We start from the raw sequence: 24546 nt of genomic DNA, 5'->3' as shown, positions 1-24546 counted from the left end.
CACTCAGCTTTCTTTATAGTCCAACTCTCACATCCATATATGACTACTGGAAAAACCATAGCTTTGACTAGAAGGACCGTTGTTGGCATCTCTGCTTTTTAATATGCTGCCTACTGACTTTCATGTTAAGATCTTGCTCAACCAACTTTTTTTTTTTTAATTTGTTTGGTTGCTCTGGGTCTTAGCTGTGGCATGTAGGATCTTTGCTGCCATGCGTGGGATCTTCACTGAGGCATATGGGATATAGTTCCCAGACCAGAGATCGGACCTGGGCTCCTTCCCTGGAAGCACAGAGTCTTAATCACTGCACCACCAGAGAATCCCAACCATCACCTCTTGCCTCTCTCCATGCCCCAGTGCCACCATAGTACTGTGTCCCTTCTTTCTTTTAAACTTTTAAAAATCACTCTGACCGAATTTCTTGCTTCTGTGTTCACCTCCCTCACTGGCCTGAAAATGAAGAAAGGAACTGATTGATTTCTATATCCTCAGCTCCTACAGTGCCTGTATCCCCAAACCAGTCCACTGTCTGGTACATAATAGTTCTCGGTAAGTGCTTACGGAATGAACACCTAAATCAGTGAATCAACAACAACAACAACAAAAATAAGGATGAACAGGTTCATGCTTTAACGCTTTAATAGTTCAGATTCCTAGGTTTGTATTTATCTGCAGTAGTGTTTTGCCTTGATTCTAATATCTGTATGCTTCATTCATCCAATTAATAAATATTTACTGGATGCTCACAACCACATTTTATTAATTCTAAGCTACCTATTTCTTTTCACATTTAGCTTCTCTGAAATCAGTGACTCTTAAAAACCAATGGCAACCAGGGACATCTTTCTTAGTGACATACGAAATAATGGGGCATGCTGCAATCAGAGACTGACATTAGAAGAAATGCAGATTGTGCCAGGCGTCAGACACCCTGCTAGGGCAGTGCCGTGGCTTATATCTTCCCAGATTTCTTTATCTGCAGAGGAGGAAGACTGGCTAGGCTGGCCGCTCCACCACCCCCAAATGACCACAGGCCTCCACTTGCTGAACTCAGGACTCCCTCTCTTAGTGTCCCACCATCACCACTTGGAAGGACCCAAGGACGCTGCTCTCCAACACTGATCCTGGCAAGTCAACAACTCTGTCCTTGACTAGAGCTTTTCAAAACTATTCTAAACACTGCAGGGAGAAACAAGGGGGAAAAATAGGAAATGAAGAGTCTATGCAAACATTCTGGCTTACACAGACTTGGCCAGCCACCCAAGTTTCTCTCTTCTCCTACCAGAGCCAGTGACAAAAGAGGCCCCCAGGGGGCTGGCCCAGCTCCTCAGGCCTGGTTCCCTCACTTGCGACTGTCCTCTTCTGCATGGAATACCTCATCTCACCACCCACCACCCAGACATCCTGATTTATTCCCAGTAAAATCCAAAGAGGCAGATTTCTACTCTGTAGCTGACTTGGGGCTTACCCTGGCTCTGGGTTTTGGACCTATTTCTTGGCTAAAGAGGAAAGAGACCATCCTTCCGGAGAACCCTCCCCCTCCATGTGTGACTTGTATGGAGACTGCAGCTTTGCCATTAGAGAGTTAACTCCAGGGCTGCCTGGACCACAGCGGTACCCCTAGTGCCAGCCCAGTGTCTGGCACATGGCACAAACTCACCACATCCCTGAGACTCAGAGCAAACTCTTAAAACCCACCTTTAGGGAAATAATAAAAGGTAAAAATTTACTGTGTATCTGATGCTTTACTAAGCAGCTTGCTTACATTTTTAAATCCACTTTTTGTCCTGATATCAACCCTTGAAGAGAATTACTAGGACCATTCCCATTTTACTGATGAGGAAAAACAAGTCCTAGACTAGTCAAGTAACTTGCTCCCGTATGTCATATAAATAGCAGGTGATGGAGGTGAGAGCAATCTCAATCCCTCTGGCTGCCAAATCCCTAAGCGATCTCAGAATGCCATGCTAACAGGTTCATGCATGCTAAGTTGCTTCAGTCATGCCCGACTCTCCGACCCCATGGGTTGTATGTAGCCCATCAGGCTCCTCTGTCCATAGCGACTCTCCAGGCGAGAATACTAGAGTGGGTTGCCGTGCCCTCCTCCAGGAGATCTTCCCAACTCAGGGATAGAACCCACCTCCCTATGTCTCCTGCACTGGCAGGTGGGTTCTTTACCACCAGTGCCACCTAGGAAGCCCCATGCTGCCGGAAACCCTCCACGTAGTTAATGTATGTTTGCCAAGGACTCTGCCTACTCTGTACATCATTGTTGTTGTTTAGTCGCTAAGTTGTACCTGACTCTTCTGTGACCCTGTGAAATGTAGCCCACCAGGCTCCTCTGTTCATGACAAGAATACTGGAGTGGATTTCCTTCTCCAGGGGGTCTTCCTAACCTAGGGCTCAAAGCCATGTGCCTACTCTGTCTACAACTGGCTTACTCAGAACTCAAGCTGCCCACCTTCAGAGACTGTCCCTTCCCCAATACCAGGTGGCCTCTGATAAAACTATCCATTTCTAGACTGTATGACTGAGACATGAGTCCAAAAGAGAGTCAAACCCACAGGAACAAGGGCATCATCCCTTCTCTGCATTGTTCACACACACACCCCAGTTCATGTTTTTGTAAGAAATAGATCCTAATTAAATATTTCAGGTTCACTACGTTTCCTATTACTTTGGTTTTAAGTGATCTCTTTATGATTGTTTCCACACCTGGATCTTGAAAAGTTCAAGCTCTAGGGCAGCTTCCCTGAAACTTGACCCTGTGAGTTATAAAAACTCTGCCAGAGGATTTTCTGCACTCAGATTCCTCGTCTCCCCTCTGTGCCCTTTGTTCCTGGGTCATAAGTACTCTCTGATGTGTCCTAGACTCCAAACTATATTCCAGTTCCTCTTGGCCTCAGAGAATAAACTAACTGCAAAACGGAAAACATTATTCCCTTTTATAATTTGCTTTAAAAAAAAAAAAGATTAGGATCCTCCTGCATGCTTGGCACTTTCACAAGTTCATCTCTTCCAACTGAAATGCATTTAAGCTGGGAAACCTACCACCATTTTATACCTTGTTGGGATAGGAAAATTTGCCCCAAGTCACACAAAGAGTAAACAGCAGCAGCATCTGCATTTGAACCCTGGCCTCTTAAGGCAACTTTAGGGCTCTTTCCAACCTAAAAGTGAAAACCGAATCCTTCAACAACAGTATCAACAACAAAGGCAGCAACAACTGGCACTTATTAAGCTCTGCTCTGCAAATCACCCACCTGATTTTGTGATTTCACTTGTAACAATCCCGTGAGATTGCCACTACGAGCTCATTTTCCAGTTAAAGAGACTGAGGTTCTCAGCAATAAAGCAGTTTAAGGTCACAGAGCACACCACCAGAGGAGCTGGTTTTTGTCCAGGTCACAGTGGTGTGGCTTTAAAGCCCAATAGATGAATGCTGAGAGTCAGAAAGTTGATCCCACTTCATTTATTTGAGGCACAGGTAAATTCTCTAAAAAGAAAGACAACTAATAAGGAATATGGGGTATCCGACTCTTTGTGACCTTATGGACTGTAGCCCACCAAGCTGCTTTGTCCATGGGGATAATCCAGGCAAGAATACTGGAGTGGGTTGCCATGCCTCCTCCAGGGGATCTTCTCAACTCAGGTATCGAACCCAGGTCTTCTGCATTACAGGCGGATTCTTTACCATCTGAGCCACCAGGGAAGCCCATTAAAAAGGAAACATAACTAATAGGGAATATGAGGTGACTGGTCAGGCAAGAGAATTAAGAGCATAGACTGTGGAGGGCAAGAGAAAGAAAAGCTACAGGGAGAAATTCAAGCTGGCTGCACATGTGTCCCAGGCCTTACCTAACTTCTCAGTCTACAAGAGGCTCCAAAGGGCAGAACAGCTTCCCAGCCAATTGCCAGCACAGACTGAACTGGTTTTTAGCCTCTGTTCATGATCAAAAGACTGCTCTTATGATAAATATTTATATGGTGCATTAAATAATAGCCTGTACAAATATTATTAGAAATGTGCCACAGGAAACCATAGGCTTCACAGCTGATTCCTCAACAAACGTGAAAGCTGCTCAAAGGCAGTGTGAGAAAAGGAGACAGAGTCAGGGACATGGAGGCTGTTCTCTGCATAACTGTCCCAAAAATTCTCAAAAGGGGCCATGCTACACATAATCGTGCTGAAAGCCACTCTGTGGGGTTGTTCTCTTATACTGGCTTCCTTCTTTTCCCCTAAATGACCTATACCGTGCATCTGGCCTCAGCATGGCTGGGTTTTGTATTTTCTCTGCGTCAGCCGTTGAGCGTTGCACTCAACAAGTGCAGAGCAGAACATTGTTCCCTAAGACTGCAACCCTCCAGGGAGGATAAGCTTACCTGCAGTTCTACTTCTTAGTGGGCCACTCCTCCGGGACAAACTTGAGGACAGTGTCTACAGATACCGCGTCCCAGGGACCTGGGAGTGAGCTTAATATCCTCTCTTGACTTTGATCTTTGGTCTTGGCTGGGAATTCAGGTACACAAGTCACACATAATTTTTTTTTTTTTTTAGTTATAATATAATCAGGGGGTTGGGAGATTTGGGAAGAAAAAGATAAGCAATGAGTATGCTGCTCCACTTTAGTCTCCTCAACAGAAAGAATGAAATACCACTTTAAGCAGTTATCCCATGCTCTAAAATGGAGAGAAAATTTGGCATGGGAAGGAAAGAGCTAATCTGGAAATAATACCTGGTTCTCCATCGGCTTTACCAAAAATATACATGGGAGAACAAGTACAGCTTCTTGACAGGTACTTCTCTTCGTAAAGTAAAAGGCTGTCTCCTGCAGCTCCAATCTTGCTGTATTCTTTGAACGATTAACTAAGATTGTATAACCAGAGTACCCAGCACAGTGCCTGGTATTAATATATGGTATGCTCAGTAACAGCTTCCCTAGTGGCTCAGATGGTAAAGAATCTGCCTACAATATGGGAGATTCTGGGATGGGAAGATCCCCTCGAAGGGAATGGCCACCCACTCCAGTATTCTTGCCTGGAGAATTCCATGGACAGAGGAGCTTGGCAGGCTACAGTCATAGGGTCACAAAGAGTCAGACCTGACTGAGCGGCTCACACACACACACACACACACACACTCAGTAAACAGCAGCAATTATTAGGACTATTAAGATATGCCAACCTTTTCTTTCATAACCAAATCATCCCTGAACATCTGCAGGGATGTTTAGTATGCATGATCTATACCTAGGTATTCACACCATGTCTAATAGCTCAAATTCCAGTAAACAAATGTAAAGTGCTTTCTCTGGGTCAGGACACTAGGAATAGGAAGCTGAAAAATACATCATTTCTGATCTTAAATAGTTGACAATTTAGCGTAAGAATCTTACTTTTGCAAGATTTTGTAGTCAAACAGTGATGCATCAAGTTGTGCCCAGTTTATGTACTTGAAGCGCAACTAATGCACCTGGCAATGTTGCACGTGGCAGTAAGGGGGCTCCATTCACCAGCGGAATCTCGGCTATACTCTTGAAGCCAAGCGTCTTGTTCCAACTCCCCCTTCCTTGGCAGAATACGGAGATGGAAGTTGATAAAAGAAGTACCAGTTTACTGTCTTCATCCGTCTTCCAAGCACTAGATCAAAGCCCAGTATTTTTCAAGACGTTGAGGATCTTCATGCTTTGGACTGAGCCCATCTTTAAAGACAAATCTGAGGTGACTGGATGAGGGGTGTGGAATTAAATCGGAAGGAAGAAAAGCTGGCTGTCGTCTTAGATTCCAAGTTGGATTCCACCAGGTAGAACAGGCAAACTTAACGAAGCCTTGTGCGTGCCTCACAATGTGGTGGCCACAGGGATCAACACTGAGGCGGTCCTGGGCAATGGCCAAAACCCACCACCCTCCAAGAGCCACCCAGGCAACGCTCAACAGCTGACGCAGAGAAAATACAAAACCCAGCCATGCTGAGGCCAGATGCACGGTATAGGTCCTGACGAAATCACGGGTGGAAAATCTGACGCATTAAATGACATCCCCAAACTCCCAAACCAAACATCGCCTGAGAGCAAATTAAACTCTGGATCTCCCATGTCCTCTCCTATAAAACCTCACTTACACTGCCTTCTCTTCAATCCTTGTGATCCAATAAAGCAGCTCCCTACTTGTTAAAATGCCTTCCAAGCCCTTTAAAATGCCCTGCCAAGCTATTCTCTCTGCAGAGACGGGGAGTGGAGGAATCCACATTTATGACACCCACCCTTCCCCCACTTACAGGGGGAAGACACTAAAATCCCGAGGGGAACAAAATCCAGTGGATGGTCACAAAGCTGGAAGTTGAAGGAGGCTGTATTCAAATTCAGGTTTGTCTAGGCCAGAACAGGACTCTTATCCATCCCTGAAATGACCTGACTTTTCCCACCTCCCAACCAAGTTGCTTTCATCCTTAGCATATTCAGAACACAATTCCAAGTCAGTTCATCCTGTGAAAACTTCTCAGACACTCAACCATCAGAAACGCCCCCTCCATGCTCTGATTAATGACAACCCTATGTCACTATACAGGCTACCATGAGAAGCTTTAGATATTGAGATTGTTCTGCCCTCTACTTCCTTCTGCCGAGAGGGAAGCATGCCGTGTGTCCTGCAGTAATAGGGGGATTCTTGGCCTGGGAGGGAAGAGGAAATTATTAATGTATAAAATAGTCGAATACCTTTTAAAATAAAAAGCCTCTAAAAACTCTCCATCCCTGGAGAGGTCTAGAAGCACCATCCGCAAGCTTCTCTTCTGTATGAAGCACTGCACCCCTTCCCAGGGCACTCTTCCTCCTTGACCTGCAGCCTACTTCTGCACACACAGGCATGAAGGAGAGAAGTATTGGGTACAGCAACAAAATCCAGGCACCATCTTGCAGGCACCATCTTGTAAAACTCTGCCTTCAAAGACAATGCCCAGACCGAGGATGGCTGAGGTCTCTGGCCTACTCTTTCGGCTTTTTTTTTTTCCTCTTTAAAGAATTTTTCTCTATTATTTTACTAATATAAACATTTTTATATTATTATTATATATTATTATATAGTATATATTATATATTATTAATATAGAGTAATTTATTTTTACTAACTGCTAACGATTACTGACCATTTTTTAATTGAAGGGTAACTGCTTGACAATGTTGTGTTAGTTTTTGCTGTACAACAACATGAATCAGCTAGAAGTATACATGTGTCCCTTCCCTCTTGGGCTGCCCTACCACTCCCCCACACACCCTATTTATGAAGAACGGCTAGGTGGCTTCAAGGCCTCACGTGAAAGGCCTTAAGAATGAGCTACTGAAGATTACTGAACAGTGTGCCTTTCCAGAAACAGGCCCTGTTAAAATTATCATGAGCAGCAGTGTAAGCTTCAACACCAGAAATGCTGCTTCTGCCCAAAGTGAAGGCCAAGTTCTTTATCTGGCCCACAAGGAACTCAAAGCTCCTGCTCCTGCCCGAACCACTAACCCCACTTCCCAACCTCATCTCTAATCACAACGCCTAATATGCCAACCTTACAACATTACTAGCAATCCCTCAAATGAAAGTTTGCTGCCTTTGTTCATGTGATGCAAAAAATAGAAACTTGCAGTTCACAGAAAAAGATATTCAATCCATACATTGACCCTTTAAGCTCACAAAAAATGGAGGGAAATGCAAATCAAAACAACACTGAGATACACTGAGAAACTTTAAAAAATGGGCAGAAAATGAAAACACTGATAATATCCATTTTGGGCAAGAGCTTGGGGACACAAGCAGTTTCAGATACCTTTAACAGGAGAATAATTGGTTCATCCTCCTTTAGGACAATTTGGCAATATCTGTTTTCCAAATCTACCCCTTTACCCAAGAGTTGTAACTTCTAAGAATTTACCTTCTAAGAACTGAAGATTGGTTCATCTATAAGATATATACAAAAACTCACATTTCTGCTTTTTTTTTTTTTTAAGGCAAGGGCACACTCACAAAAACCTTGGAAACATTCAATATTCATTTATAGTGCCTGCATGTTAAGTCACTTTAGTCGTGTCTGGCTCTTTGCAACCTCATGGACTGTAGCCCGTCAGGCTCCTCTATCCAAGGGATTCACCAAGCAAGAATACTGGAGGGTGTTGTCATGCCCTCCTCCGGGGGATCTTCCCAACCCAGGGATCAAACCCACATCTCCTGCAGCTCCTGCACTGCATCTGGGTTCTTTACTGCTGAACCACTAGGAAAGCCCCATTCATTTATAGGGGACTTGCTAAAACTGATACAGAAGCAGTTGTTAAAAATGAGACATAGCTAAAGGAAATTGCTAATTATATGTTATTGAGTAAAAGAGCAAATTCTTAGATACTACAATATGACTGCATTTGTAAGAACTCTGTAAAGAGGAAAGCACATCAGTTGTTCTCAAACTGTGATCTTCAGAGAAGCAGCATCAGCACCACCAAGCAATGTGTTAGAAATGCAAACTCTCAGGCTCCAGCCCAGACCTACTAATTCAGAAACTTTAGGGAGTATGGTTCACAGCCTATGCTGTTAAAACCCTTCAGGCTACCCTGAGTGCTACTAGAGCCTAAGAACCACTAAACTGTATAAAGGCCTAACATACAAAATTTCAGGAAGAATATGCAAAAGCCTGCTTTACCGCAGTGACATCTACAGAAAGAGGTACAGTGGAAGCATGGAGGGCAATTTTTAATCTCCCGTCTCTGTGCTGCTTGAATTTTCACAATAGGCAGCTACTACTGCAATACCAAGAGAGATTCTTGTACTGGGTTGAAATCTACTTTATGTGGCTTCCACCCTCTCATCCACATTTTTATCCCATGGGATCAGCCAAACCATCCAACCTCTTTTAAGTCAGCTAGCCCTTGGAAAAGGCAATGGCATCCCACTCCAGCACTCTTGCCTGGAAAATCCCATGGACAGAGGAGCCTGGTAGGCTGCAGTCCATGGGGTCGCCAAGAGTCAGACTCGACTGAGCGACTTCACCTTTCCCTTTCATACACTGGAGAAGGAAATGGCAGCCCACTCCAGTGTTCTTGCTTGGAGAATCCCAGGGACAGGGGAGCCTGGTGGGCTGCCATCTATGGGGTCGCACAGAGTCGGACACGACTGAAGTGACTTAGCGGCAGCGGCAGCCCTTGGATATGCATCCCTTAGATAACACCACCCTTATGGCAGAAAGTGAAGAACAGAACTAAAGAGCCTCTTGATGAAAGTGAAAGAAGAGAGTGAAAAAGTTGACTTAAAACTCAACATTCAGAAAACTAAGATCATGGCATCTTAGTCTCATCACTTCATGGCAAATAGATGGGGAAACAATGGAAACAGTGACAGATTTCATTTTGGGGGGCTCCAAAATCACTGCAGATGGTGACTGTAGCAATGAAATTAAAAGACACATGCTCCTTGGAAGAAAAGCTGTGATGGGGGAGCCTGGTGGGCTGCCATCTATGGGGTCGCACAGAGTCAGACATGACTGAAGTGACTTAGCAGCAGCAGCCCAATGTCACAGAGTCAGTAAAAAACAAGAGAGGGAATTCAACCCATGCTCTTTCCACTATGTCGCATGATGATTTAAAACAGCCACACTCTAATATCAACGTTGGCCACATAATTCTATAATCCCAGAATCTGATAAATTATACTGAGTTTGGTGTATCTAAATCACACTTGATTTTATCACCTGTCTTCTCAACTTTTATCCCCTATGCTGCTGCTAAGTCACCTCAGTCATGTCTGACTCTGTGCGACCCCATAGACGGCAGCCCACCAGGCTCCCCCATCCCTGGGATTCCTCAGGCAAGAACACTGGAGTGGGTTGCCATTTCCTTCTCCAATGAATGAAAGTGAAAAGTGAAAGTGAAGTCGCTCAGTCATGTCCGACTCTTAGCGACCCCATGGACTACAGCCTACCAGGCTCCTCCGTCCATGGGATTTTCCAGACAAGAGTACTGGAGTGGGGTGCCATTGCCTTCTCTGTTTATCCCCTATAGGTGTTCAGTAACTGAGTCCTTTCCAAATCTCTTCATCCCATAGCCACTTTAGCAGAATTCAAGATACTCAGCTCTCAGCCTGGTCTGCAACAGATTTCAGTGTATTTGGCCCAAAATCCAGATGGCCCAAGGGACAGGCAACACATAAATTTAGGCTGAATGACTTGTACTTTATTTTCCCCACTTTTCCTAAACCCAGTCCCCACACAAATCACTGTATATGTAGTTGCTATATAAACTCTGCTTCATCATCCATGTTGATAAGGACCTTCTAAACAATTTAAAACGATAGTTGTAGGACTTCCAGGAAAAACCATCTCATCGTTTTTCCTTGTGTCAAACCTACTTCTGCCCGAACATACTGTGCCTTTTCTCTTCTTTCCCACCAAGCAGCACCACCAACCACCCCGACATTGTAGCCGGCAATCTAAAAAGTATCAGTGATTCCCTGCGCAGGTTATTCTCTGTTTACCCACCTCTTCCACACTCAACCCTTTTCTGCCTACCCTGTGTCCTGGGGATTGCAGTCTGACCTCTAAGGCTCTCTAACCCTTTTATCTTCTAGTTGGTTTTGCCCATGGAGAGCCATTAGCAGAGACCTTAAAGGAGGAAGGAAAGTAAGGTCCGGGTTCCCTTCCTTTGGAGCTGCCTCGAACCTGCTGCATTTCTTTAAGATATCAGATCCTCTCAAGGCAGCTTTCTCCACGGGATTTCTCCTTTTGAGTTCTCCATCCCTTGCCCGCTTAACTAGAAAAGTATAACAATACCACTAATATTAGTTCTAGGCATTCATGCTTCCCTCATCTTTCTAAATAGTTCCTGTACTTAAAATTATACAAATCTAAGGGTGTCTTTCCTTCTGATTTATTCCTTCACTGTGCCCTTTCAGTCCTCAACCAGTAAAAGTGCCTGAATAACTCAAATTCCCTTCCTCAGAAACTCTAGTAGTCTCTTTTAAAATTTTCTTCAAAACTTCCAGGTGAAGGCCTCCACTTCTAGCCAAGATGGAGTAAAGGGCACCATATTTACCCTCCTACCTTAAATAACTAAAATAACGAATATAGGAAACAAAGGTTCTCAGGATACTGGACATCAGGCAACAAAATACAGTGATGTCAGAGAGATAGGGAGAAAAAGAGGTATCCTGAAATTGTTCAAGCTGAATGCCTGGGACCTGGACACAGGAAGAGAAAATCCACACCAAGGCCTGCAGTTTCCTGAACTGAGCGAGAGCTAGGAGTCTGTGCAGAGCAAGGAGGCTAGAATTCTCGGGGCAAAGTAGGAGATAGGAAAGGTGCCCCGAAGGTGTGCTTGTCAACTATCCAGGACAGTAGCAGTCACTGTACACGTGCGAAGACACTGTCTGAGCCAGAAGCACTCCAAAGGATGACAGTGAACAATCAGGGGACGTCACGCAGGGCCAGGAGTAGTGGCGATTCACACCAGCCAGTGAGGAAAACCTCATAACTAACAGGGCTTGGGGGCGAGTATACAGACGGGCTTTACCTCAGCAGTGAAGAGGCATTAGTCCCACTCAAGAAAGCTTAAGCAGGACGCAAGAGGATCACACTGTTTCCAAATAACTTAGACATGCTGCAAAACAAAGATCAAGTGTATTTATAGAAATACGGAAATATCTAGCATTGAACAAGGTAGAACACATAACATCTGGTATTCAGTCAAAAATTAGCAGCATGCAAAGAAGCAGGAAAATACGACTTAAGACGAGCAAAATCAATGGACTCCAACCCATAACTGACCTATCTGACAGAATGAGTTGATGCAGCTATTAAGCCAGTTATTATACGTGAAAGTCCTGTGTTCAAAAAGCTAAAGGAAAGAGTGAATTTAAAAGTTCAGACATATAAGGTTTTTAAAAGAATCAAGTTGAAATTATAAAAATGAAAACTAAAATATCTGAGATGCAAAGCTGACTGTATGAGATTACATAACACAGAAGATTAGTGACCTTCAATACATTATAATAGAAACTATCAAAAATACAACAAAGAGAAAAAAAGATTTTTTAAAAATAGAGCATCGTGAGCTGTGGAAAAACTTAAGTGACCTAATATATGTGAAATGGGAATACCTGAAGGAGAGAATGAAGAAGGGATCAGGAGAAATACATTAAACATAATGGTTATAAATCTCCAAATTTGATGAAAACTATAAAAACACATATTCAAGAACACAAATGAACTCCAAGCAAAAGAAATATAAAGAAAACTCAGCCAAGCAACATCATAACCAAATTGTTCAAAACCAATAGTAAAGAGAAATCTTAAAAGCAGTCAGGGTGGAGATGGCAAATTATGCAAAAAAAAGAAAAAAATGTGAGAATGTCAACAGAAATAATGTAAGCTGTGAGACAGCAGAGCAAGATTTGAAGAACTGGAAGAAAAAACTTCATACTAGAATTCTTTGTACTGTGGGGAAAAAAATCTTTCAAAACTGAAGCTGAAATAAAGATTTTTTTGAGACATACCAAAGATGTCATACCAAAATTCATCTTCAGAGGGAAAAAAAAGAACAAAACATCTGTGGCTTCCCTGGTGGTCCCGTGGTTAAGACTCTGCTGTTCCACTGCAGAGGGTGTGGACTCTAACTCTAGTTGGGGAAGTTCCACATGCCTCAAGGTGTGGACCCAAAAAAAAGAAAAAAGATCAAAATATCTCAGCAGCAGAACTGTACCACAAGAAGTGGGAGAAAATAATATCTCATGGAAATCTGGATCCATAAAATAAAAGGAAGAGCATAAAAGTAACTATGTGGGTATATATACACTTTTTTAAAAGTTCTGAATGTCTTAAAAAGATAATTGACTGCTTAAAACTAAAATAGTGTCCATGTATTATGGGGTTTCAATATATGCAGAAGTAAAATGTATTGTAGAAGGCAATGGCAACCCACTCCAGTGTTCTTGCCTGGAGAATCCCAGGGATGGCGGAGCCTGGTGGGGTGCCGTCTATGGGGTTGCAGAGTCGGACATGACTGACGCGACTTAGCAGCAGCAGCAAAATGTATTGTATAACATAAATAGCAGTAGTACAAAAGCTATGAGGCAAGAATTAGAGATACATTGTTGTATGGTCGTTTTATTTTTAATTGGAGGATAACTGCTTTACAATATTGTGTTGGTTTCTGCTATATCAATATGAATCAGCCATAGGTACATGTATGTCCCCTCCCTCTTGAAACTCCATCCCACCTCCCACCCCTATCCCACCCCTCTAGGTTGTCATAGAGCAATGGATTTGAACTTCCTGTGTCATACAGCAAATTTCCATTGGCTATCTAATTTTACGTATGGTTTTATATTATATATGAAGTGGTATAATACCACTTGAAAGTTTACTCTGATAAATTAAACATGTATACTATAAATTTTAAAGTAACCACTAAAATAATATCTGAAAAAAGGATATGCTTAATTAGCCAATAAAGGAGGAAAAACATAGAATTAAAAAATAATTAATCCAAAAGAAAGTGGAGAAAGAGAAAAGAGAACAAAAAACAGATGGAACAAATAGAAAATAAAAAAACAACATGCCATGTTTAAAACAAACCATAAGAATTACATTATATATAGTCCAAACGCCCTAATTAAAAGGCAGAGATTTTTTATGTCTTGCCTTGTTAAGCTGCCTATAAAAACCCCGTTTTAAATATAAGGAAACAAACAGGTTAAAAAGGAAAAGCAGGAAAAAGATATACCATAAAAGAACAATCAAAAGAGTGCTAGACTTTGATATATTCGTATAACACTAAATAGATTTTAAAGTAAAAATATTACCAGGAATAATGATTCAGTAGATATTGAAGAAAAAATAGCATCAGAAATTATGAAATAATGAAGTGGATGATTTACCAATATGACCTAAAAATCCCAAATATTAATCCACCTAATAACAGAGTGTCAGAATACCTAAAGCAAAATCTGATAGAACTGCAAGGAGAAACGTGTATGTCTACTATTATCATGAGAGATTTAAATCTGCCACTCTCAATAATTGGTAGTACAGGTAGACAGAAAATCAGGAAGTACATAATACATACCAATAGTCAATAAAGCTAACTGACATGTAAAAAGCACTTTCCCAACAAGAGTAGATTGTATTTTTTCTTTTCAAGAGCACATGGAATACTTATTAGGTTGGTACAAACGTAATTGTAGTTTTGGACTATGAATTTTAAATTATAACTAGGCTCAAACACATCTTTATTAATCTAGATAGGAACCATTATAATCAACACATTTTTGCCAATGAGAAATAAGTTTGTTTATTCCTGTACATAAAAATCTATGCTTTAGGATTTCACAAAATCTTGGAAAGTATTTTCTGCATCCTGCTGGTTGTGGAAACATTTTCCCTGAAAACATTTTTCTAGATGCTTGAAGAGTGGTCAGTTGGCAACAGGTCAGGTGAACACTAGAGATGAGGCAAAACTTCAAAATTCAGCTTGTTTAACTTTTGAAGTTCTGACTGTGTGAAGCGTGGTCAGATGTTCTTGTGGAGAAGAGGGCCCTTTCTGTTGACCAGTGCCAGCTGCACGCATTGCAGTCTTTGGTGCAACTCATCCATCTGCTGCACATACTTCTCAGAAGTAATGGTTTCACTGGAATTCAGGAAGCTAAAGGACATCACCAGACGGCCAACACCGAAATCAGATTGATTATATTCTTTGCAGCCAAAGAGGGAGAAGCTCTATACAGTCAGCAAAACAAGACCAGGAGCTGACTATGGCTCAGATCATGAACTCCTTACTGCCAAGTTCAGACTGAAATTTAAGAAAGTGGTGAAAAAACACTAGACCATTCAGGTATAACTGAAATCAAATCCCTTATGCTTATACAGTGGAAGTGAGAAATAGATTTAAGGGGCTAGATCTGATAGACAGAGTGCCTGATGAACTATGGATGGAGGTTCATGACATTGTACAGGAGACAGGAATCAGGAACATCTCCAAGAAAAAGAAATGCAAAAAAGCAAAATGGCTGTCTGAGGAAGCCTTACAAATAGCTGTGAAAAGAAGTGAAAAGGAGAAAAGGAAAGATATACCCATTTGAATGCACAGTTCCAAAGAATAGCAAGGAGAGCATAAGAAAGCCTTCCTCAGCCATCAATGCAAAGAAATGCTACTGCTATTGCTAAGTCACTTCAGTCATGTCCGACTCTGTGTGACCCCACAGACAGCAGCCCACCAGGCTCCCCCATCCCTGGGATTCTCCATGCAAGAACACTGGAGTGGGTTGCCATTTCCTTCTCCAATGCATGAAAGTGAAAAGTGACAGTGAAGTCGCTCAGTTGTGTCCAACCTTCAGCGACCCCATGGACTGCAGCCTTCCAGGCTCCTCCGTCCATGGGATTTTCCAGGCAGGAGTACTGGAGTGGGGTGCCATTATCTTCTCCGATGCAAACAAATAGAGGAAAACAATAGAATGGGAAAGACTAGAGATCTCTTCAAGAAAATTAGAGCTATCAAGGGAACTTTTCATGCAAAGATGAGCACAAAAAAGGACAGAAATGGTATGGACCTAACTGAAGCAGAGGATATTAAGAACAGGCGGCAAGAATACACAGAAGAACTGTACAAAAAAGGTCTTCATGACCCAGATAATCACGATGGTGTGATCACTCACCTAGAACCAGACATCCTGGAATGTGAAGTCAAGTGGGCCTTAGAAAACATCACTAGGAACAAAGCTAGTGGAGGTGATGGAATTCCAGTTGAGCTATTTCAAATCCTGAAAGATGATGCTGTAAAAGTGTTGCACTCAATATGCCAGCAAATGTAGAAAACTCAGCAGTGGCCACAGGACTGGAAAAGGTCAGTTTTCATTCCAATCCCAAAGAAAGGCAATGCCAAAGAATGCTCAAACTACTGCACAACTGCACTCATCTCACATGCTAGTAAAGTAATGCTCAAAATTCTCCAAGCCAAGCTTCAGCAATACGTGAACCCTGAACTTCCAGATGTTCAAGCTGGTTTTAGAAAAGGCAGAGGAACCAGGGATCAAATTGCCAACATCCACTGGATCATCGAAAAAGCAAAAGAGTTCTAGAAAAGCATCTATTTCTGCTTTATTGACTATGCCAAAGACTTTGACTGTGTGGATCCAAATAAACTGTGGAAAATTCTTGAAGAGATTGGAATACCAGACCACCTCAACTGCCTCCTGAGAAATCTGTGTGCAGGTCAGGAAGCAACAGTTAGAACTGGACATGGAACAGACTGGTTCCAAATAGGAAAAGGAGTACGTCAAGGCTGTATATTGTCACCCTGCTTATTTAACTTATATGCAGAGTACATCATGGGAAATGCTGGGCTGGAGGAAGCACAAGCTGAAATCAAGATTGCTGGGAGAAATATCAATAATCTCAGGTAGGCAGATGACACCACACTTATGGCAGAAAGTGAAGAAGAACTAAAGAGCCTCTTGATGAAAGTGAAAGAGGAGAGTGAAAAAGTTAGCTTAAAGCTCAACATTCAGAAAACGAAGATCATGGCATCTGGTCCTATCACTTCATGGGAAATAGATGGGGAAACAGTGGAAACAGTGACAGACTTTATTTTTTAGGGGCTCCAAACTCACTGCAGATGATGATTTCAACCATGAAATTAAAAGACACTTACTCCTTGGAAGGAAAGTTATGACCAACCGAGACAGCATATTAAAAAGCAGAGACATTACTTTGCCAAGGAAGGTCCATCTAGTCAAGGCTATGGTTTTTCCAGTGGTCATGTATGGATGTGACAGTTGGACTGTAAAGAAAGCTGAGCACCTAAGAATTGATACTTTTGAACTGTGGTGTTAGAGAAGACTCTTAAGAGTCCCTTGGACTGCAAGGAAATCCAACTAGTCAATCCTAAAGGAAATCAGTCCTGAATATTCATTGGAAGAACTGATGCTGAAGCTGAAACTCCAATACTTTGGCCACCTGACGTGAAGAGCTGGCTCATTTGAAAAGTCCCTCATGCTGGGAAAGTTTGAGGGCAGGAGGAGAAGGGGTCGACAGAGGATGAGATGGTTGGATGGCATCACGGACTCAATGCACATGAGGTTGGGTAAATTCTGGGAGTTGGTGATGAACAGGGAGGCCTGACATGCTGCAGTCCATGGGGTTGTAAAGAGTCAGACACGACTGAGTGACTGAACTGAACTGAACTGAAAGTAAATCAAACCAGCAACAGGCCACCAAACAGTGACCATGACCTTTTTCTGGTGTGAGTTTCGCTTTGTAAAGTGCTTTGAAGTTTCTTCCTGGTCCAACCTCTGAGCTAGTCACCTCCGGTTGTCATATAAAATCCAGTTTTTGTCACACATCACAATCCGATCAAGAAATGGTTTATTGCTGTTACATACAGTAAGAGAAGATGACACTTCAAAATGACAATTTTTTTGAATTTCGGTCAGCTCATGAGGCACACAGTTATCAACCTTTTTCATCTTTCCAATTTGCTTCAAATACCGAGTGAATGTAGGATAGTCGAGACTGAGATCTTGAGCAACTTTTCATGTAGTTGTAAGAGCATCAGCTTCGATGATCCTCTCAACTAGTCACTGTCAACTTCCCGATGGCTGGCCACTATGCTCCTCATCTTCAAGGTTCTCATCTCCTTTGCAAAACTTCTTGAACCACGAATGCTTCTTGTACACTCATTAGCAGTTCCTGAGCCAGATGCGTTGCTGATGCTGTGAGTTGCCTACATTGCTTTATGACTCACTTTGAATAAGCAAATTCGAATAAGCAAATCACTTGAATTCACTTTTTTTTATCTAACATCATTTCCCTAGTCTAAAATAAATATAAAATAAACAGTAAGTAATAAGTCATTAACATAAAAATAAAGTGAGAAATGTGCATTAAAATGACATATAAGATAACCACATTTAAGAATGTATTCTAGTATCAAACAGCAAAGTTCAACACTGTAAAACCACAAGTACTTTCGCACCAACCTAATACAAAGACAGACCACATTCTGGGCCATAAAACAAGTCTCAAAAAGTTAAAAAAATTCAAATCATATAAACTACTTTCTGTGACTTAAACGGATAGATGTGTGGAACATCCTCAAATATTTGGAGACCGGCTGACACACTTCTGTAAACCATAGGTCAAAAAGACACTTTAAAAAACTAGAAAATTTATTCACCGAATGAAAATAAAAACAACAAAACTTGTGGGATGCAGCTGAAGCCATACTTAAAAATTTACAGACTCAAATGCCTATATTAGAAAAGACGTCTCAAGTAAATGACCTTAATTTCTACCTTAATACATTAGAAAAAAAAGGGTAAGAGGGATCCAAAGTTAGCAGAAGAAAGAAAATAAAATTTAGGGTAAGTATCAATAAATCAAAAAATAATAAAGAGAATAAATGAAAACAAAAAGCTGACTCTTTCAGAAGATCCATAATATTCATAAATTTCTGGCAAGAATGATCAAGAAAATAAAGAGAAAAGAGACAAATAACCAGTATTCAGAATAAGGGAAATGAAATTACAACAGATTCTATAAGTGTTTACATGATAATAAAAGTGTTATGAGCACCTTAGATGATATGTACAGATTCACTTAAATATATTAATAGAAACAAACCTCACTCAAGAAGAAACAAATAATCCGCACTGCTGCTGCTGCTGCTAAGTCGCTTCAGTCGTGTCCGACTCTGCGACCCCATAGACAGCAGCCCACCAGGTTCCCCTGTCCCTGGGATTCTCCAGGCAAGAACACTGGAGTAGGCTGTCATTTCCTTCTCCAATGTATGAAAGGGAAAAGTGAAAGTGAAGTCGTTCAGTCGTGTCCGACTCTTAGCGACCCCATGGACTACAACCTACCACGCTCCTCCGTCCATGGGATTTGCCAGGCAAGAGTACTGGAGTGGGGTGCTATTGCCTTCTCTGGATAACCTGCACAGTCCTCTATTATTAAGTCAATTGACTTTTCTGTCTCCTCCATTAAAAAAAAAAAAAAAGAAAAAGAAACACTCAAATGGCTTCACTGATGAATTCTACCAAACATCTGAGAAAGAAACAATGTCAATTCTACATGAACCCTTATGGAAAACTGAAGAGAAAGAAATGTTTCCCTGCTCATTCTATGAGGCCAGAATTATCTTGATAACAAAACTTAAGAGACAATATAAGAAAAGAAAATTGTATCATTACCAAACATTAACACAGATGCAAATATTCTTAAAATTTTAGCAAATAGAATCCAACAAAATATAAAAAGGATAATCGGTCCTGGCCAAGTGGGATCTACCTCAGTAATACAAGGTTAATTTAACGTTCAAATAAAAAAAAATCAATGAATGTAACTGACTATATTAACAGTCTATGAAAAAATTATGATCTCAATAGTTACAGAAAAAAGCAACTGACAAAATATTACACCCATTCTTCATTTATAAAAATTAATGAAACCTCTCAGCACAGGAGATTCTAGCCAGTGTACTATGGCAAGAAAAGTTAAGACATTCTCATTGAAAGGAAGGAGTAAAACTGTCTTTTTTCACAGACAACATAATCAGATAGACAATCTGATGGTACCAGCAAAAAGTTATTAGAACTAAACAAGTAATTTAGCAAGATGGCAAGATACACGGTCAATATACAAGTAGCAACAAACAACTGATAGCTGAATTAAAATTTAAAAAATTTAAAAATAAAAACTAAAATTAAAAAAATTTTCAATAGCATCAAAAAATGGTAATCTGACAAAGATCCATCTCCTGAAAGCTAAAAACACACTGCTGAGAGGCATTAAGGAAGACCTAAGTAAATGAATAGATACACTCTGTGCAAGGGTAGAAAGCAGAATTTAAGACATCCATTCTCTCCCCAAATTAATGTACAGATTAAACTAAATTGCAATTAAAATCTAAACAGAGCTTTATTTTGAAATGACTGTAAAATTAATATGGAAATGTAACAGGTGTAGAATAACCAAAACCACTTTAAAAACAAAAAAGGGGAAAGATGTTCCACCTGACTTTAATATCGATTACAAAGCTATAGTCATCAAAACTAAGATGTAATAGCATTAAAATAGACAAAGAAATCAAAATAATGAAATAAAACATGCAGAAATGGGTCCACATATACATATGGTAAAATGATTCTGTTCAAAGGTACAAAGACACTTCATGAGAGACAGGATAGGCTTTTTATCAAATGGTACTGGAACAGCTGATACCATATGCAAAAAATAAAGCTTGTCCATATCTTGTTCTACAGGTTAACATAAAATAGATCCTGGATGTAATATAAAATAATAAATAAAGCTTCTTAAAAAAAAATAGGACAAACTATCTGAGATCTCAGACTAGGCTCAACTTCTTAGATACCAAAACCATGATCCATAAAAGAATAAACTGATAAAACAGACATCATTAAAATTACAAATTGATAAATTAAACTTCACCAAAATTAAGAACTCTGCTTTTCAAGACACTGTTAAGAAAATGAAAATATAAGCCACAAAATGGGAGAAAATTTTTCCAAATCACAACTATGATTTAAACAAAAAACAAACTTGTAATGAGAATATACATAAAAACCTCTCAAAAATCAATAAAGAAATAGGTCAGTTTTTTAAATGGACAAAAGATTTAATAAACACTTCAACCAAGATGTATGAAATACATACGGAGAAATAAGCACATGATAAGAAGCTTGAGATTATCAGTCATTAGGGAAGTACATATTAAAACCCCATGAGAGAATTCCACATTAATAGAATAACTAAAATTTAAAAGTGACCACAGCAGTTGGGGCAAACTAGAATCACTCTGAAATACAGATTGGATGCATCTTAAAAGTTAAATACACACCTACCGTGTAAACTAGCCATTCCACTTCTAAGTATTTAACCAAGAGAAACAAAGGCTGCATAAAGACCTTTATACAAGTAATCATATTAGCTTTATGTGTAGTAGCCAAGAAGCAGCAAATAATTTAAATGTCCATCAACAGGTTAATGGATAAACTAAATATGGCATAGTTGTACAATGGAATACTACTCAGAAAAACAAAACATAAACTTTATATGCATACACCACCTGGACAAATCTCAAGAGGATCATGCTAAAGAAAAGTCATCATACATAAAAGATACATACTGTATGACCCTACCGATAAATATTCTAAAAAAGTTTAAATAATCTATCCTGACAGAAAGCACCTCACTTCTTGGAATTAGAAAAGGGCACAAGAAATCAACGGGGGTATAAGAAATGTTCCTTATCTTGATTGTGATGACAGTGTCATGGATAATATTAAAACTTCTCAAATTAGAAGTTTTATATATGTACAGTTTACTTTATGCCAGGTATACCTCAATAAAGCTGCTGAAAAATATCCCAGTGGTGAATGCCTTTTCTTTTCCAGGGTACTCTGACTGCTATATTCTTTCCTTATCTCCTACATTCAATCAGTAATTAATTCTTAAGCATTCTATTCTAATCCCTCTGTTCTAGTCCCATAACTATGCTAACCCATCTCTCACCTGCATTAAATTAGTCTCTTCAGTCCTCACCACTTCAATTCATTTGCTACCTTGCAGCCAGAATTAACTTTCTAAAACACACCCCTGAGTGTCAGTCACTTCAATAGCTGCTGCTTGCTCTAGAGATACATTTCAACCTCCTTAACCTGATTCACCTGACCCTCCCTGAGCTGGCCTTTGCACTCTCCCCATCCCCCTTTTTGGCGATTTCCCACTTCCCTCTCTCCTGTCTGCCCATAATCAGCAGTGCACCAGCCTTGTATATCTTTGCCCATGCTATCCCAGGTCAGCACGTCTTTCTCCAGCCCAGTCATACTGAGGCTTTGCAACTCTCCAGTTGGGTATTATCTCCTCTGAGCCTATAGTGGCCCATTTGAACTTCTCTCAACTCCTGAGAATCTTAAAATTGATTTTTATTGGAATACAGTTGGTTAACAATGTTGTGTTGTCAGGTGTACAGCAAAGTGATTCAGCAATATCCACTCTTTTTTTTAGATTTTTTTTCCCATACAGTCCATTATAGGGGAGAATCTTCCTTATACCTTGCTACAACACCAATCTCACCATCACATAACCTCCTTTGCCAGACCAGACAGAAGCAGAATGGATGAAAGCTTGAAAGCAAAGACCAATCCTTGCTTTCCCAGAGCCTACCACAGTGCTCAGGCCCAGAGCACATTCCCAAATCAGTGAACAAACGAACGCAAGAGCTGGTTTGGGTGACCTCCCCTTACATTACTTGAGTAGACTCTAAATTCCACCTTATAAAAATAGTGGCAGGTAAGAGGCTGAATACTCTCTGTAGTACATTCTGGTAAAATAATTATTTCAAATATTTGGAGGTGGGGGTGGGGGTGGAGAAGATTCACTAGCTGAAACTGTTTTCAGAACCAGCTGATAACAGATGGTGATTTGAACTAAGTGAAGTAGGTTAGGGAAAGGGAACCAGATTGCAGGAAAAGACAATTATTGATAGTAACAATTATTGATACCACAGCCTGGAAGAAGGTCGAGTCTCTGCCCAGTAAACATAACTTCATCCAGAAAGACACAGATCTCCACCCTCTGGGTTAGTTCCTTCTCCCAATACACATGTTTTGACTTCCAAATCCAGCAGGGAGACTCCCTTCCCCTCTCCAGGCCTTCTTACCCTCTGGGTTCCTTCAATCATCCTTAATAAAGAGTTTTCTCAGCCTGCCACCAGGAAGTCCTCCTTAGCTGATCCCTCCAAGAGTCAGGCCAGTGGCCACAAGGTCAAAAGCAAAGGACAGGACCTCATTAACAGGAAACTCCCAGAAGACCAGGAGGCAGTCAGAAGGCTGGAAGACCCAGCTGGCAATTTAAGAAGTACAACTTCAGGATGCACATTTGGTGGATTACAGGGAAGAGGGGGAAAGCAAGCAAAATAAAACAGAACTCTACCCTCTATACACCAGCCAGAAACTAAAAGGCAGCTTGCCTTCTCACTGCTCGGCAATTCAAAAGCATCATCACTTCCTTCCCCTAATACAGTATTTTAAAAATTAATCTAATGATGACTGCTTTTCAATATTTTGTAAATGACTTGACTCTTTAGAGACAAATCAGAGACTCTTTAGAGACAAATGTTAAGACATGAAAAGTGCTTTGGTGGAATATAGTCAAGGATTAGAGAAATTCACCATTTTGCATCTTGTTCTTAAAATGAAAGGTCATTAATAAAAATGGAAAGATACTCCTAGGCCGTTTCTACCCAGGATAACTGTAGCCAAAGAGCATTATACTATCTAAACTGCGCTTCAAATATTATCACAAGTTGCTGAAAGTGTTGAAAGCTACAAGCAACACAGGTCTTAAATGCCTTACAGTAGCCAGATTGAAAGTAAAAGGCTCAAAAATGCCTAGGTGACAGGTGCTCAGTCGTTTCCGACTCTTTGCGACCCCATGGACTATAGAGTCCATGGAATTCTCCAGGCCAGAATACGAGAGTGAGTAGCCTTTCCCTTCTCCAGGGGATCTTTCCAACCCAGGGATCGAACCTCGGTCTCCCACATTGCTGGCGGATTCTTTACCAAGAAACATCCTGAAATAAGGTGATAGAGGACCCTGGGGGGATGAAGGGAAAGCGAGGAAATTCACATAATTAACTGGATAGTGACTGCAGAGGACCAAGGGTTCCAGACATCTTAGGCAGCTTGGGGAAATGCAGTAAAGCCCACCCGTCTCTTGAGGGGCCGGACGCCTCACCCAGGAGTGTACACAGGGGACTCAACAAGATCTCGGAGGCGAAGGGCCCGGCTGGCGCTGGCGTTTAAGACTCAGGCAGTCAGAGGAGGAAGAGGAGGCGGTGACTGCGGGCAAGGGGAGGGAGGCTTGGGCCAGATACGCTCTCCGGTTGGAGAACGTTCGCGCTGCGAGCCTGCGTTTCTGTAAAGGCCCTGGTACACACGTGGGACTGAGAGGAGGGTCACTTACTTGTCCAATCTGAAATTACATTTTAGCTATCAGGGCTCTGCAGGTTGCCGAGCGGGGCCCCACCGGGCCTGGACTGGTTGGTCCACGGGGGCGGCTGAGGCTCCGCCCCGCCCCGCGCGCGGCCCCGCCCCCTCCGGCCGGGGCCCTTGTAAAGCGTGCCGCGATTGGCCCTTTGAACCGGGCTGGGGATTGGCCCCCGCCTGCTCCTGCGGTCCTACGGCCCCGCGAGTCGTGGGGACCTGTTTTAACAGGTTTTTGCACCCTCTCGGGGACTTAAGGCCTGAAGTGGGCTCTGTCCTCTCAGGCCGCGAGTTTCCTACTCTGCAGGCTCTTCTAGCAGAGTTTATCCACGCAAGCTTTCCATAGCCCCTGGTGGGTATATGTGTCCAGCGTGTATCCTGTAACTTTGCGTTTCAACAATGCGCTGAACACCAGGACTCGTGCAGACAGTTGCTAAAATAAAGTGGTGGTGGTTTAGTCGCTAAGTCGTGTTCGACTCTTGCGACCCCATGGACTGTGGCCTGCCAGGCTCCTCTGTCCATGGG

General features: G+C 41.6%; 1 protein-coding gene across 15 annotated transcripts in view; it reads right to left on the bottom strand.

The window, feature by feature from the left end:
- Nucleotides 1-24105, bottom strand: part of FGGY (FGGY carbohydrate kinase domain containing) — a 625499-nt gene extending 601394 nt beyond the window's left edge. For 5 of the 15 annotated variants that reach the window (XM_060409781.1, XM_012158024.5, XM_060409806.1 and 2 more), the window contains exon 1: nucleotides 4384-4479. The gene's annotated coding sequence lies outside the window, so the exon portion shown is untranslated. Of the gene's footprint in view, nucleotides 1-4383; nucleotides 4480-22697; nucleotides 23721-23745 lie in introns of those variants that run through there. The other 10 variants (XM_012158100.5, XM_042248732.2, XM_060409825.1 and 7 more) reach the window with 5 other exon arrangements.
- Nucleotides 24106-24546: the final 441 nt, after the last annotated feature.

The sequence above is a fragment of the Ovis aries genome, chromosome 1 (genome assembly GCF_016772045.2).
Source record: "Ovis aries strain OAR_USU_Benz2616 breed Rambouillet chromosome 1, ARS-UI_Ramb_v3.0, whole genome shotgun sequence".
Classification (NCBI taxonomy): Eukaryota; Metazoa; Chordata; class Mammalia; order Artiodactyla; family Bovidae; genus Ovis; species Ovis aries.
This window is presented reverse-complemented; position numbering and strand designations above follow the sequence as displayed.